This window comes from Siniperca chuatsi, linkage group LG11 (assembly GCF_020085105.1).
Source record: "Siniperca chuatsi isolate FFG_IHB_CAS linkage group LG11, ASM2008510v1, whole genome shotgun sequence".
In the NCBI taxonomy this organism is placed as follows: Eukaryota; Metazoa; Chordata; class Actinopteri; order Centrarchiformes; family Sinipercidae; genus Siniperca; species Siniperca chuatsi.
In genome coordinates, this window is record NC_058052.1 from 25,001,733 (window position 1) to 25,017,102 (window position 15,370).

The window sequence follows — 15,370 nt, forward strand, 5'->3', positions numbered from 1 at the left end:
TTTTTTTATTTTGCCGAAACAAAGCAAAAAAGAAAAATCATGGGTTTAGAGAGACTAAGAAAGAGAACAAAGGTAGAACAGAGAAAAGTGGAGAGATAAAGGCTATCTCCACATTAAAGCAGATTAATGTGAAAACACTGTGTACATGTGGAAAATTACATTTAGATTAAAACACCGGTCCGAGCCACTTTGTTTGTTTCCCATTTACAGAGCCAGGGCTGTGTACAAACACCAGATTTTTTTCAGCGCTCACACTGAACGGACAGCTAGCGGACCGTGAGGAGATATTCGCTGAATTTGACGAAAAGACGTGTATTGGATTCGAATCACATCCCCCACCTTTGACTGGATACTTTCACAGTAAAGGAACAGTGGTTCGACTTGAGCTCTTTCTGGATAGCCTCATTCTTCACAAGCGGCTGAAATGAGGAAAAATTGTCCTCTCAAATTTAGCTGGCTCAGTGTGAACATGGTCAAAGAATGATATCCTGTCAGTGAATGTTCCCATGTCATTGTATTTTTAGTAGCGGGTTTAAATAGAAAGGCCCGTTGAACTTTGCAGAACTCCAGTCTTATATTTTCAGAAAACTGTGGGTCCTTGGAAAGGTTTAACAGCCTGAAATGGTTATGTTTCATCTAGACTAATTACACATCAGTCTAAGGTTTATTGGATTTAAATGACTGCCATTAAAATCTGCCATGACTACAAACTTCCTGCAGAATTCTTGAGCCGCATTAATGCCTTGGCCAAACTCAGATTTTGTGACAAAACTGTAAATAAGATTTTTATCCTCACTCTTGTTTTGGGACAGCTAAATTGGTACTAAATCTTGAAACCTGCACACACTCACCTTGAGTTTAAGCTTGGAAAAGTAAATGCATTTGATAATTTGTGTGAAAAAAGGAGAATCACTGTGTCCTCTCTTGCTGAAATTGCCCCAAGCTGCAAGACACAGAGGAACAGAGCTACTTCAGACACTGAAAACTTTTAAAGTCTGTCTGTCTCCATCAAAAATTCTACCTTGACAGAAAGAAAAAAAATCTCCATCAAACCAGAGCTGGACATTCAGACTCCAGTATACTTAAAACTTTACCTTTTTCATCTTTGTCTACCCTTTCTGTCTTTATTCCAGCAGGGAAGGCAAGGTAGAGATTGTAGCTGGTCCTGTCATATTCCCCACCCCTAGCCATCCATCCACCTCGACTACCATTTTCTGTAATGCTGTATTGGATTGAATGATTCCCTCCTTCTGAGAAAACCTCCCCTCCAACAGATACTTTCTATCTCTGTACTCCAGCACCATCTTCTTCTCTTTCCATCCTTTTTGTAGTTGTGAGCTGTGATCTACGTCAACTCCCATCAGACAGGTCAGGTGGAAGACAAAAGGAGAAGGAACACTGCTACGGACCTCTTCCTCTTTCTCTCTCTTCCAGAATGTACATAGGAAACTGAGATGGTGGAGAGAGACTTTAACTTTGACTGTTAATTTCAGCTGCCATTGCAGATGGTAATGTAAAGGGTAATTATCAAATCCTGAAAATGTCAAGTCAATATTGTCCTTTTTGAAAACAACTCCAGTACGAGAATGACTGTTTGCTTGACATTGTGTTCAAAACCCATTCAGTCAGAGATTTTATTCTTCCCAGCTCTTTCAACAGTTCTGATTCTCTCTGTGAAACTTGGGTTCAGCTTGCCTGTGTTGTTTGGAATTGGGTTTTTCAATGTAAAACACTATTCAGTTTTATCAAGAAAAAACAGAGCTTTGTCCTCTTCAACTCAAGACAGAAGAAAAGTTTAGGTTAATCCTAGTTACAGTATGAGCACGGATCCCTCTATGACTATAATGAATCTCCATTGTCCAGTTCAGGGTCAGCATCCAGGCTGTCCATAAACTGTTGTTAAATTGTTAAAATGATGACCTATTTAAGATTTTACCAGTAAGGACAGTAGTACAACCATGATAAAACAAGAAATACTTGTATAGAAGGTTTTCAAATTCAACTAAAAAGTATAAAAAGCACAGAAAAATATATATAGATACTACTTTAACCTTCGATGCAAAAATACACTGTAAAACCGAAGCTCCCCCAACTTCAGCTTCCTACATGGCACAGTACACTGAAATTTACATATGTACATTCTAGCCAGTCAATAAAAAAATACATTTACCACTGGTTGAGACTATGTGCCGTAAATCATTGATGTATTAAGAAAACAAGCATTCCAAGATGGTGCCCCATTCATTCAGAATTAGCATTGCTCCCTACAAACATATCAATATCCCTGTCCTCTCTCCCTTCCTCTTCACCATCTACACCACGGACTTCAGCCACCACACAGAGTCCTGCCACCTTCAGAAGTTTTCTGATGACTCTGCTGTGGTGGGATGTATCAGCAGTGGTGATGAGTCTGAGTACAGGGCTGTGGTTGGGAACTTTGTCTCATGGTGTGAGCAGAACTATCTGCAGCTCAATGCGACAAAGTCTAAGGAGCTGGTTGTGGATCTACGGAGGGCCAAGGCACCAGTGACCCCAGTTTCCATCCAGGGGGTCAGTGTGGACATTGTAGAGGACTACAAGTACCTGGGAGTACACTTAGACAATAAACTGGACTGGGCTAAGAACACTCAGTCTGTTTACAGGAAGGGCCAGAGCCGCCTCTATTTTCTGAGGAGGCTGAGGTCCTTCAACATCTGCCGGACAATGCTGTGGATGTTTTATGAGTCTGTGGTGGCCAGTGCTATCCTGCATGCTGTTGCATGCTGGGGCAGCAGGCTGAGGGTAGCGGACGCTAACAGAGTCAATAAACTGATCCGTAAGGCCAGTGACATTGTGGGGGTGGAGCTGGACTCTCTGGCAGTGGTGTCAGAGAGGAGGATGCTGGCCAAACTACACGCCATCTTGGACAGTGTCTCCCACCCACTCCATGAGGTGCTGGTCAAGCAAAGGAGCACCTTCAGCGGAAGACTCATCCCCCCAAAAAGCACTACAGAGTGCCACAGGAAGTCATTTCTGCCTGTGGCCATCAGACTCTTTAACTCCTCCCTCTAAGGGTTAGTCTATATGACCCTAGGTCACTAAACTGGACATTGGTCATTACATCTCTGCAATACTTGAATAATTGTGCAATATCCGTGTAATACTCATGTGCAATATTTAGCTTTTTCCTATTTATTATTCATATCCCCATTACTGCTGTTGCAATACTACTTATTACTTATATTATTACATTGCATTATTATACCGGTAAACCCACTTGGTACTTCACACTTATTTTATTTTATACTTATACCCATTTGGTACTTAATTTATTTTATTACCTGTTTTTATAGTTTTTATAGTGTATTGTATTGTATTTTTTTGCTAGTACTTTCTCCTGTAACAAAGAGTTTCCCTTCGGGGATCAGTAAAGTATTTCTGATTCTGATTCTGATATGCTAAAAAGGTTTTCAGGCTTCTGCATTTTTGGGGCCCATAGAGCATGCATTCTTCTCTGGCTTCTTCCTTTTTCTTCTTCCCCTGGCTGAGGTGCCCGAAACAGTAAATTTCTCAGTAAGTGAGGTCAACTCTAGGGTTCATGGGAAAGTTTAAACTCACTGTTTAGCAATGTGTGCATAAAATGAGAACAGGTGTGTGTGTGTGTGTGTGTGTGTGTGTGTGTGTGTGTGTGTGTGTTTGCGCACGTATTGGGGGAAATGGAGAATTGATACCATGCTGTCAGATTATATTTGAGCCCTAATGAATTGTCTCACTGAACTGAAAAAAATGCTGATTGTGTCATCTGAAAGACGGTGTGTTATAATAGCTAAGACATTGTCACTAATTACCCTATCATTAGCTTCCACTTCACATCACACTATAAAACAGATACAATCTCAAATTCACGCACACACTCATACGGTACTCATTAGGCACTAGTTTCAGGGTCACACAAAGAGAGAGAGGGGACAGATTTGAGAAATAGCTGTAGAGAAAGGCTTGATGAGAAGATAACTAACAGGCATAATAAGAGGGAGAAAGATTAAGAGAGTGTGAAATAAAAGAAAGAGGAAGAGCAACAGCATGGAGAAGTGATGAGAGGAAAGGATCGGAGGAGAGGAGAAAGAGGGACTATTGTGAATGAAAGTTTTAAGAGACATGACTTGTGAGGTTTACAAGCAGCTTTAAGTGGACTTTTGGGGGGTGTTCAGGGTTTTTAAAGCTTGTTGTTTAACGGTTGAGTACAATTCCTGTGGGTGTGAAAGCAACTTCGGGGAAATACAGAAAGTTACACACACACCTACAAAAACCAAGGACAGCAGCTTCATAGAGCACAGGTTATTTTTATTCTTCTCACAGAAATCATAATGGACTCACACTTTCAGGAAATACCTCTCTGCCATGCAATTTACTGAGTGCTGCCCTCATTAAATATAATAATACATGACTTTGTTGGTTTAATTATGACCTATGTTTTTTTGAGTCTCACTCTATCATGGCTGTGGTGCAGCAGGGTAATCTGGTTGTTGGATAGACCATTCTGTACTCAAAATGCTTATTCAACACAACAGCCAGTGTGTGTAGGCATCCGGTTTAGTTTCAGGGAACATACGAAGAAAAAATAAAAATTAATTCATTGAAAGTTAGCTGTTTATTCATAAACAAAAAAATATCAGCTTAAAGCTGCTTTGGATGTGAACTGTGTTCATTTGCAGTAGCTTTTTCTGTCCAAAAAAAAAATCACCCATCCATTACTCTGCCATTCCTGTAGCATACAGGACTCAATGAAGGTGTGTTCTAGAGGTGATGCAATTGCATACAGAGTTCATGAAAGAAAGCAAGTAGATGCCAAAAGATGCTGATTCACTCTAGGCAGTACAAACTGGGGCAAAGACACATCTGCGGAAGTGGAAAGTGTTTCAACTTGAGCTAAAAAATTGCACTTATCCAGATGCTGTGTGAATCCACTGGAGGTAAATAGAAAGAACTCAAGATCCTTGTAAGGTTTGAGATTAACCCACATCTGACCTGCTACTCAAACATACATTTTTGTGTAGTGAGCTACCTAGGTCCATCATCTATATAGCTGATAACATTAGCTGTTTGTGGTGACTAAAAATGGCCCCTCCAGCTGTCACATTTGCATGAATTAACAGGGTGAAAATTAATCACTGTTCACTGTGAACACACCATAAGGGGCTGGGGTGAAAATAAAAAGGGTCAACAACATACATAGGGTTATTTATAGGGTTCAGTATTGTTGTAAGGTCATTGAGCAATGACATTTGGGCAAAAAATAAGATTAAAAGTGTCCTGGTTGTTCACAAATATCTCCTAGTTGAATAAAGATTTTTTTTAAAACTACTATCTTCAAAAGGAGGGGTGGTTGCCCCCATGCCACAGATGATCTGACCTGTAATTATATTCTATTATATACTACTGTTTCTTCATTCACTATTGACAGACTCTTCCTTGAACAATCTTAAATTTAAAAACTTTTTTGAACAGTTCATCTCAGAGGTGGAGCAATAGTTGAGCAGTCACCAGGCAAACATGCAGATCAAAGTGGGTACTCTGTTCACTATTGAAGTTATGTTGTTCTCCATTCAGTTCTTCATCTATAAACACATCAAGGCCACTGCCAAATACAAATGTAGCTTTGGTATGTTTTATTCCAATTGGTAAATAAAGGTGGGAGCAACAAAGAAATAGAGATAATTAAGACTATTTCTTCTGGATCACAGGCAGCTTTCAGTGTGGTTATCATACAAGGTGGCGACTAAATCCCTTTCTACTCTTCTCTAATAGTGGCAGATAAAGACAGTAAATGAACTGTGGCTGTATTACAAGTACCCTGGGAACTGGACAATTAGACTACTCTGAGCACACACACATAAACACACAGTAGCAGTTATTTCCATTTCTTCGGGGGAGAGAAACAGGAGTTGTGACACACATACATATGCACCAGCTTGCATATACAGTACCTGCACAGTGACAGTCACCTACAAGTGAGGGACATTTAAAAGGAGTTGTGAATTATACATACACACAATGGTAGCTATGGGTAGAAGACAATTGCAAGAAATGCCATATATGAGCACACACACAAACACACCCACACACAACAACTGAAACCTGATGTTAGTGATACAGCAGGGTCTTGTTTATGTGATGTGCTGGACAGTGGAGCTGGTCAACCGACCTTAATGTAATCGCCCCATCAGATGCCCACAAGGCAGGTGGTGTCAACCTGTGTTGAACCTCCAAACAACCTGTCAAACCACTGGTGCTGAAATTTGTCATTTACACTGTTGAGTTATTCCTACCATGTGCTTAATATTTTGTTTGCAGTGTTTCTATTTTGTTTTTTCTTTCCCTGGCAAGACTGTTCAGCATCTTGAGTCACTTTATGTTAAGCTGCTGCATAAAGTTCCTTCAGAGGCGAAAAATCCCATTAATGAATTCAAGTGAATGCCAGTGTTTTTTCATTAGTTAATTTTAACCGCGGTCATGATAACATTTTCCCCAGAAGTGCTTTGATTTGCCTAAACATAAAAAACTTGATCATGCTTTAATGGCCAGGAGCAAATATTGTAGGGAAAACAAATGAAAAATGTTGAATATTGTGCAAATATGTTGAATATGAACATTATATTTTCTTTTATATTTCACATGTGAATAAGTTAAATGTAAAGGTTATATTGTTGCGCTGATAAAAGAAAACATTCCACATTTCCTCTTACACATATTAGGCAATACAAATGAAGATATATATGATCATAATGTAATTTGTAGGAGACGGGGTCCAGCATTACACCTATGCTCGGTTTACCTCATTTCTTATTTCCCTGATAAAATTGCCATTATTTTCCTTTTGGGGGTAAGCCTTTAAAATCATTGCCATTCATAAAGTCATTGTAACAAATTAAACAACACATCAAAATAGCATCAAATTTGATGCAATATCTGTCTTCAGGAAAGGAAAGACATGATAATCTTGAAAATCTGTTGGTGGTTATATTCCTTGAATATGATGGTACATTCAAATTGTACATAAAGCAAATTTATTCATGTTCACCTCTTACTTTTTTCTCCTGTCTCTGTTTGTTAGTGAAATTACATCATACAGCTTTTGGATAAACATCTTCAACTGGCACAGATGTGTCCTTGTATCAGTTTGCCCTGCCTAGAACAAATTTTGCATCCACTTGCGTCTTTTGATTGATTTTGTATGCAGTTCAGCTGCCTCTGAAGTTGGCTTTATCGTCAACCTGATCACTCCTTGAAAAGTAACCACCCTTTTACTTGCTATCATACAGTAGGAGCGCAAAACAGCATTTTACTGTGCGAAAAAGCCCAACATTTCTGATGTTAAAATTCACTATGTTTATGATTACATGTGCATCTGAAACTTGCATGGAATATTACAGCAGAATAAAAAATAGTATCCATTTAATCATGGATATTTAAACCTGCAACAAGCTCAGCTGCTGCTGAAAAACTGAAAAGAAACAAATATACAGGTTTAACATGTACGGGCTGATTACCATTTACTTTTATTCAAGATACTATTAATGATGTGTCATGTTTTAGATAGATGTCCATCCTGTCTGTCCTCAGAATGAGCACCTGTCAGTACTTTCTCTGTGCACAGCTTTTGTTATCTCCTTACCTCCACAAGTCGATAATGGGTTAGTTGCTGCTCTGAGGAGAGGAGAAGTGAAAAACAAGTGAAGAAATATGCTTTTTAATGTTATTTTTCTTTTCTTTTCTGTGCCACTAGTTTTCTATGGCCAGTTATGTTTAGCAGCTCCTCTAAACCTTTAGCTGAGGTGATGGCACACAGTCACATCAGGATAATTAGGTAGAAAACCACATATATGTTAAAGATGGGGTATGCGATTCTAATCCAATTTACCTCTTTTTGTCAAATTCAGCGAATAGCTCCTCACGATCTGCTAGCTGTCCGTTCAGTGTGTGCGCTGAAAGAAAATCTGGCCCTGTTAATGGGAAACAAACAAAGTGGCTCGGACCAAGCCACACAACACAATTCAAGCTATTCCAGCCATGATTTGTGTGTCAGGTAACCTTAAATGACTTGCCCACAGACATTCAGCTTACTTTCTGGTTTGCCAAGAAATGCTGCTGTTGTGATGTTAGCTATAGCAGCAGGAGAGTTGTGAGTATTGCTTTCTGGAGCTGGTTTGCTGGCTCTGGGAAACTGTCTTGTCTTCTTCCCTGCATGTTAGCTTTGTAGCAGCAGCTATAGCAACAATTTGCTGACCCATAACCTAGTTAGCGTTGGTCTAGAGTTACATTACTTCCTGTGTCGTTTTGTTCTATATCATGGTATTTGTCATAGTATTGGATTTCTCCAGAATCGCATACCCCACCTTTAAACCTTCAAATTTACCATATTTTTCATACAGAATAATGCATCCACAAGCACTTCAATGGAAATTATTTTTATCAGAGATTATTAAAAAAGGTAAAAAATATTTTGATTATGTAGATAAATTATGAATATAGCCATCATGTGATAAAATAATTAGATGTATGGGAGAACACAAATCCTTATTGGTTGTCTGTAGAGGAAAAATCTTCTGTCGGACTGTCAGCGAAACAAATGGTGGTGTGCAGCTTCATGTATGCGATACTTCGGGGTCATTGCCAAAGGAAAAACCAAGTTGTCAAAATTGTTGTGGAAATATATGCCGCAACAGATTCAGACCACCTCTGCTGGTCCTTTGACAGTCCATGTTTCTCTCTACCTCCCTTTCCCTCAACCTGCCCATCACACCCTGTTCCTCTGTACCCACCTGCCCCTCTTTCTTAATTTCTCACGATTTCTCTCTCACTGTCTCTTCCAATCCCTCTCTCAGTAGGTGGTCTCCATGAAAAGGTGGTCCACTTTTGAATCTGCTGCTTCTTTGAAGTACAGCCATCTCTTCTCCTCTCCTATGCAATCTTTCCTCTCCTTTATTTTCCCTCTCATCTGCTCACCTCCTCTCTTATCTCCTGATCTATCTTCCTCACCTTCCCCTCCGTTTTTCCCCACTGCTCTAAGTCTTTCCTTACCAAACTTTGGGTCGTGGTTTTCTGCAGCTTTTCTTCTCTTCTTTTTTTTCATGTCCTCTGTTGTCTCCTCTTCCCCTTTGATCCAGTAAATTCCAAGAATTTCTCCATTGGATAGGAGACATTTCTCATTGACCTAACTTGACTTTGACATTGGACAACTTTTGGACACCTTATTAAAGCTTAGACTACCTTCACTCAGCAGAGGTCTTGCACTGGAAATGTTGAAGAACCCCTGCTATCTCGCACTCAGCAGGTGCATTAAAACATACTGGTACCAATTTGCCAACCATGAAGGAAATTCTGTGGTACAACATTATGTGTAAGCCACACATTGTGTGAGTGTTCATGCTTCAGAACAGCTACAGTATGATTTTGTTTGATGATTTATTTATTGATAAGATGTGCATGTAAATATTCTCTCCTATGCACCTTAAATACTGAATGGTTTACAGAGGCTGAAAATAAGGTGGCAGTTAAAAGTTTACACAGTTGACACAAGTGTCAATCATAGCAGACTAATATTAAGGCTGCTGTATTTCAGTTTGAATAACAAGACTATCGGTGTACTTCAACTTAAAGAGAGACACTGTTCGATTTTGTCGGGTTGTGTGTTCAGGAGAGGAGGACATTGGATGTGTACTCCCATGGGTCCTGCAGGATTCCTGTGGGACAGCTGGATTGTGTCTTCTATATTCAGACAGGATGGGAAATTCAATCCTCAGGAGTGGGTAGAAGATGGTAGGAATTTATATCTGCTATATAGTTTTTTTATTTTGGTTCATTTTAAGCGGCAGCTGTTTCAATACAGCTACAGTTATTATGACTAAAAAATGTTATTTTCAATATCCATTTCGTACTGAAATTTATCCATTACAGGTCTGACTGTTGATCCATTTTATCAACACATCTTAGCATCTCTTCCACCACACAAGTTTCGGTGAATCAAATGCTGCTATTCAATATGCATTACTAAGACAGGTATTACTGCTAAGCTCTTGCAATTTTCAATTAAATAACAAAGTAAAGAGTTGAGTTATGTGAAGTTTGAAATGCAAATGAGATATTTTGGTTTTTGTTCGATAAGTATTTTAAAAATGCATTGTTTGGGTGATTTCTTTCCCTTAAACTTCCTTTAGATCTGACATTCACAGTGTTTGTACTCTACACTTCATCTTTTAAATCCTCTCTTAAAACACATACTTAAATTAGAGCTTATTCTGATTTAATTTGCATTTTAATGTTTAATGTCTTTTATTGACCTTTGCGTTTTACTATTTGTTTCATCTATTGCTAGTTTATATTATTACTTATTAACCTAATTAATAATATTATTTCCATATTTCAATGTCATGCTACCCTGCTTCTTTAACTAAAGCAAAGACTCTTTTACCAAAGTCAAAAAGTGCTTTTTAAAATTTAAAATAAGAGGAAAAACAAGGAAGTGCTGCAGAAGCAGGTACCTTGAGAGAAGGTAGCCTTTGTGCCTCTGGGTAGCCTTAAATATGTGCTTCAGAAAATCTGCTAGGTGACTACTTTCAACACATGTATTTATGTGCAGTGGTAAATATGCATTATTTTCATGCTATACATCTTGTTGCAGTGAGCCGACAATTCTAATTTTAAGTCATTAGACTCAGCTCATTTGGCTCACAGCAAAATCTAGTATTAGTCAGACAGCACCATGTGTTAGAGATGCTGAGAATAACACGTATGCTGCCTCAGCATCCAGAGCATCGCTGCTCTGCTTGTTAGGCTCCATGCACATAGCGGTTCTGCTTGGGCAGGGCCCTAGGCTCTATATGGAAAAGTATGCAACATATGTACATGCACAAATAAGAACTCACATCATTCATTTTAACATCTCTCACCTTCCAATCCTAATAAACTGATGGATGCCATCACCCTCGGCCTACATTATGTACATCATTAGATACCCCAATAAGGTGGAAGCTGCATTAGGCAACACTGCACACCGGCAGCCCCAGATGGCAAGAAGAGGTAACTATTTAAATAAACCTGACAAAAATCTAAGGTGACATCAAGCACCTGCCCTTTGCATCTTGCCCACTGGAGTTTAACTAAGAACATATTCTTATTTACAGTAACAACCAACTTGACTGCAGAACTTTTCTTTTTTCAGCTCTTTCTTTCCCTGCATTTCTGCCCTCCACTCCTTTGTGATTCCGTTCTCTAATTACTCTCAAGCTACAACATGCAGTTCACAAAAGAGAGATGTATATACATTCAGACACAATAGAGTATGCATTGGATGCTATGCTTCTGCACACTACATTTTCACAAAACACAGTATCTGGTCACTTCAAGCTGTTAAGGGGGAGGAACTTGTTTTTCCATTACTCTCTCTGCACTCTTCTCCTTTCTTCTCAACAGAGCCCTCCACTTGCAGGTGAGCTCTCCCAGGAATAGTTTAACAGCGAGTGCAGGCAGGGTGGTCACGGTGATGCATGGGTACACAGCATAGCAGCGAGCTGAGCGGCCACATGGGGTGAGGAGGAGGGGAGGGGAGGCGAGGAGATGAGAGGAGAGGTAGAAAGGCATAAGAAGGCATCCTGAGAGGTGATAAGAACAGAGGAAAGGAAAAACGAGAAGAGGGTGGAGGGTGAGAGGAAGGGGCAGAGAAGAAAAGAGAGGTGAAGAGAGTGAGAGGAGAGGATGGGAAGGGAGCGAAATATGGAGAGGAGAAAAGCGAAGAGGAGAAAGTTGGGCAGACTTCAAAGAAAAGCAGGAGATTAAACACAGGACCACACCAGCATGTAGGGAATCCCACTTGGGAGGAAGGGAGTCAGACAGAGAGACAGAAAAAAAATCTGAGTTCTAACGGCTGCTACAGACTGCAAGCAACTTGGTTGATGCATTCTTGCCAAATTTGAGCAGTATTCATTTCCATATGCTTAATGGTGTCTTGGTCGTCCTTTGTGTATTTCTCCCACTACATGTGCACTGCTTATCATAATGAAACATCATTTTAATGAGTTAATTGCAAGTGCTAATTGGGTAGTATTAATAGACTATAAACAGAAAACAGTAATAAACTCGTGCTTTTGGCAGTTACTGTTTTTCATACAGCAAACAAAGAAATGCAGAAATCTGACCGCTTATTGATGGTCAATGCTTTTTTTTGCCGACAAGCTTGTTGACTGTCCATGCATTGGCTCTACAGCGTTACAGGGAAACAAAGAATGTTTCATGTAAGATTTCACCATGTTTCTACAGTGTGAATAGCACAAACAGATAAGAATGGCACTTTGAGGATCAAGTCTTATTCATTGTCCATGTCTCCATAACAACCCTTTTCTTTTCACCTTAGACAGTTTCTTACTTTGGCCAATCCTAAAAACAGCTTGAAACGGCTTCATCCTGTCAGTGACATCACAGTCTGTCAGGCTCTGGCCAGCATTTTTTTTAATTTAGATTTTATTTGGGGCATTTTTGCCTTTATTAGATAGTGACAGCTGCAGAGAGAGACAATAGAGGTGGGAGAGAGAGGGGATGACACACAGCAAAGGGCACCGGGTTGGAATCAAACCTGGGCCGTTGGGGTAAGCCTTAATGATATGCGCTTCACCAGGTGAGCTACCTGGGTACGTTTTAACCTATTTTTTTTAACAAGCATAGTGCACTTTACATTGCAGCTAACCATTTTTTCATGTTGGTGTCTTTCACATTTTATGTGTTTTTGTCGCCCTTCAGACATCCATTGGTTTCCATTTACTTCCATATGATTCAAAAATCAGATACATGTAGATATGTAATCCATCACAATAAACATCAAGTCTACATATTTTTTGTCAGTTACGTTATCCTTAAGGAGTACCTATCTAAATCAAGTTTCAAGAGCCTGCTAATTGATTTTCACATCATATGGACATTAATGGAAGCTAATGGCTACCTGGAAGGCAGGAAAATACACTTTAAAAATCTGACATTTTACAGCATGTTTTCAAGGTTTTAGCAGTAATGTTTAGTATATGTGATTTGCATTTAGGGAGCTAAAACTTGGAAAAACATTGGTATGGTCCTTTAACAACTGGATTATCCCACTCACAAACACACAAATACACAGTATATTACAGTCACATTTAAACTCTCTCTTTCACACACACACACACACACACACACACACACACACACACACACACACTTTGCTTGGATAAGTCACACAGGTTTTTGTATATATGGGCAAAATCACACATGTACATATATTTCTTCATGCATACCGCATGCAAAACCACAGACACACGCAAATGGGATCTTAACCTCATTACTGTGACGCACCCACTCACTCAAGACCATAATCAGGTTTCGGCCTGCTCAGTGCTCTCCCGGCTGGTGACATCCATCATAGCAGCCAGTTTGAGCAACTCTGTGATGAAGAAGCACAAATCTGATAGCTGCATTGATTCATGCCATTTTGAGATTACTGGCAGGCTTCAATCCAGTAGTGTAGCGTTCATATTCTGTCAGTGGTGACTGGTGTTATAGAATATGATTGTTCACCTTCATATAGTCCTTTATCAAATCAATAGCTGGAAACATAGTCTGAATTTTTATTGACTCTCAGTTCTCATCAATAATTGCTAAGGATGTAAACTCAAGGACAATCAATAATGAGTCATTTAATGAGATAAGTAAGTACTTCAGAGAAAGAAGTGTCAGGCAGAGTGTGGAATTCAAATTTTTGATATACAGTATATTACATCAATAAAGTGAACAAACATTCTCTGCATTTTGTTCACAATTTAAAGGTGGGATATGCAATTTCTAATCCAGTACACTTCTTTTTGTCAAATTCAGCAAATAATCTCCTCACGGTCCGCTAGCTGTCCGTTCAGTGTGTGGACTGAAAAAAAATCTGGTGTTTGTTCACAGCCCTGGTTCTGTAAATGGGAAATAAACAAAGTGGCTCGGACCAAGCCACACAACACTATTCCAGCCATGATTTGTATGTCAGGTAATGTTAAATGACTTGCCCACGGACATTCAGCTTACTTTCTAGTTTGCCAAGATATGCTGTTGTTGTGATGTTTGCTATAGTAACAGAAGAGTTGTGAGTATCGCTGTCTGGAGCTGGTTTGCTGGCTCTGGGAAACCATCCCGTCCTCTCTGCCTGTTAGCTTCGCAGCAGCAACTGTAGGGACAGTTTGCTAACCCACAACCTAGCTAACGTTAGTTACGTAACTTGCCATGTCATTGTTCACTCTATATCATGGTATTTGTCATAGTATTGGATTTCTCCAGAATCGCATACCCCACCTTTAAAGGAAAATTTAAATATAAAATTTGTTTGTTTAAATGTTTAGTAAGTAAAGTTAGTTAAGTTAGTCTCTTTAGGATCATGTCCTTGAAAGTCACAAGACTCCCAACCCATTTCATTCCACCAGGAGGTCAAAGTATTGTGTGAACTCTAATATACAGCTGGTATAAGTGCCTTGCTTTAGGGCCAGCTTCCAGTGTTGTTGGGCACTGTAGAATTGCTGCAAGCCACTTCTGGAAAAATACTGCTGATGTCCTGCAACAACTACACCTATTATTCCATAATGTGAGTGTGAAAACAGCCTATTAGCCGGTGAGGCTGCACTCTGTAAGGCTGATGTGCTCCTAATGGTCCCTCTGGGTGCACTGGAGAGTCCCAATATATCAGTCCAGCTCCATCCTCACCCGTCTGTCTTCGTTTTCAGACCCTTTTTTCTGTGGCAAGGACAGCAGAATGACAGAGTCCCTGCTGCAAAGATCATCTGGTTAGAGAAAAGGTGCCTTCAATTTACCAGAATATTGCTGTAGGTCAGAGGGGTATACTGTATTTGAAAACTTTTGCTCCCAAACCATTTTAACAGCTGCCTTCTCTTTAATAAAGGGCACACAGCATAAACTGAAGACAAATTATAACACTTGTAACATAATAACTAAAATGTGCACTCGTTTGATAAACTGTCAATATTTACTCTTTTACAAAATAAAGATAATATTTGAAGCCTATTTACAGATTTCACAGATGTCAAATTATGAATTATAAACAATAATAACCTAATTCTCCAGATTGGCAAATCTATACAACAAATAAGCTTAAAAAAGGTGAATTTTATTTTAGTTTTAGGAACTATGTAATGCTGATTGGGGGATCTTTATAACAGTTCAGGCCAAAAATGGACTTTTAAAAAGCCAAATATCTTTCTGCCTGATGAACAATGTGGGAGTTATGCAACCAAATGTTTCCAGAATTCCTTTTGGACCTGGTGGGCTCACATTGTGGTGCAGAACTGGTGTCACAACAAATTCTTCCTTAGTAACT

At 39.4% G+C, this 15,370-nt stretch overlaps 1 long non-coding RNA gene across 1 annotated transcript in view; it reads right to left on the reverse strand.

The window, feature by feature from the left end:
• Positions 1–2,257, reverse strand: part of LOC122884788 — an 8,186-nt gene extending 5,929 nt beyond the window's left edge. Inside the window, exons 1-2 of the long non-coding RNA XR_006379976.1 lie at positions 1,095–2,257; positions 852–943 (exon numbers count right to left, since the gene is read on the reverse strand). This is a non-coding gene — a long non-coding RNA (uncharacterized LOC122884788). The remainder of the gene's footprint in view (positions 1–851; positions 944–1,094) is intronic.
• Positions 2,258–15,370: the final 13,113 nt, after the last annotated feature.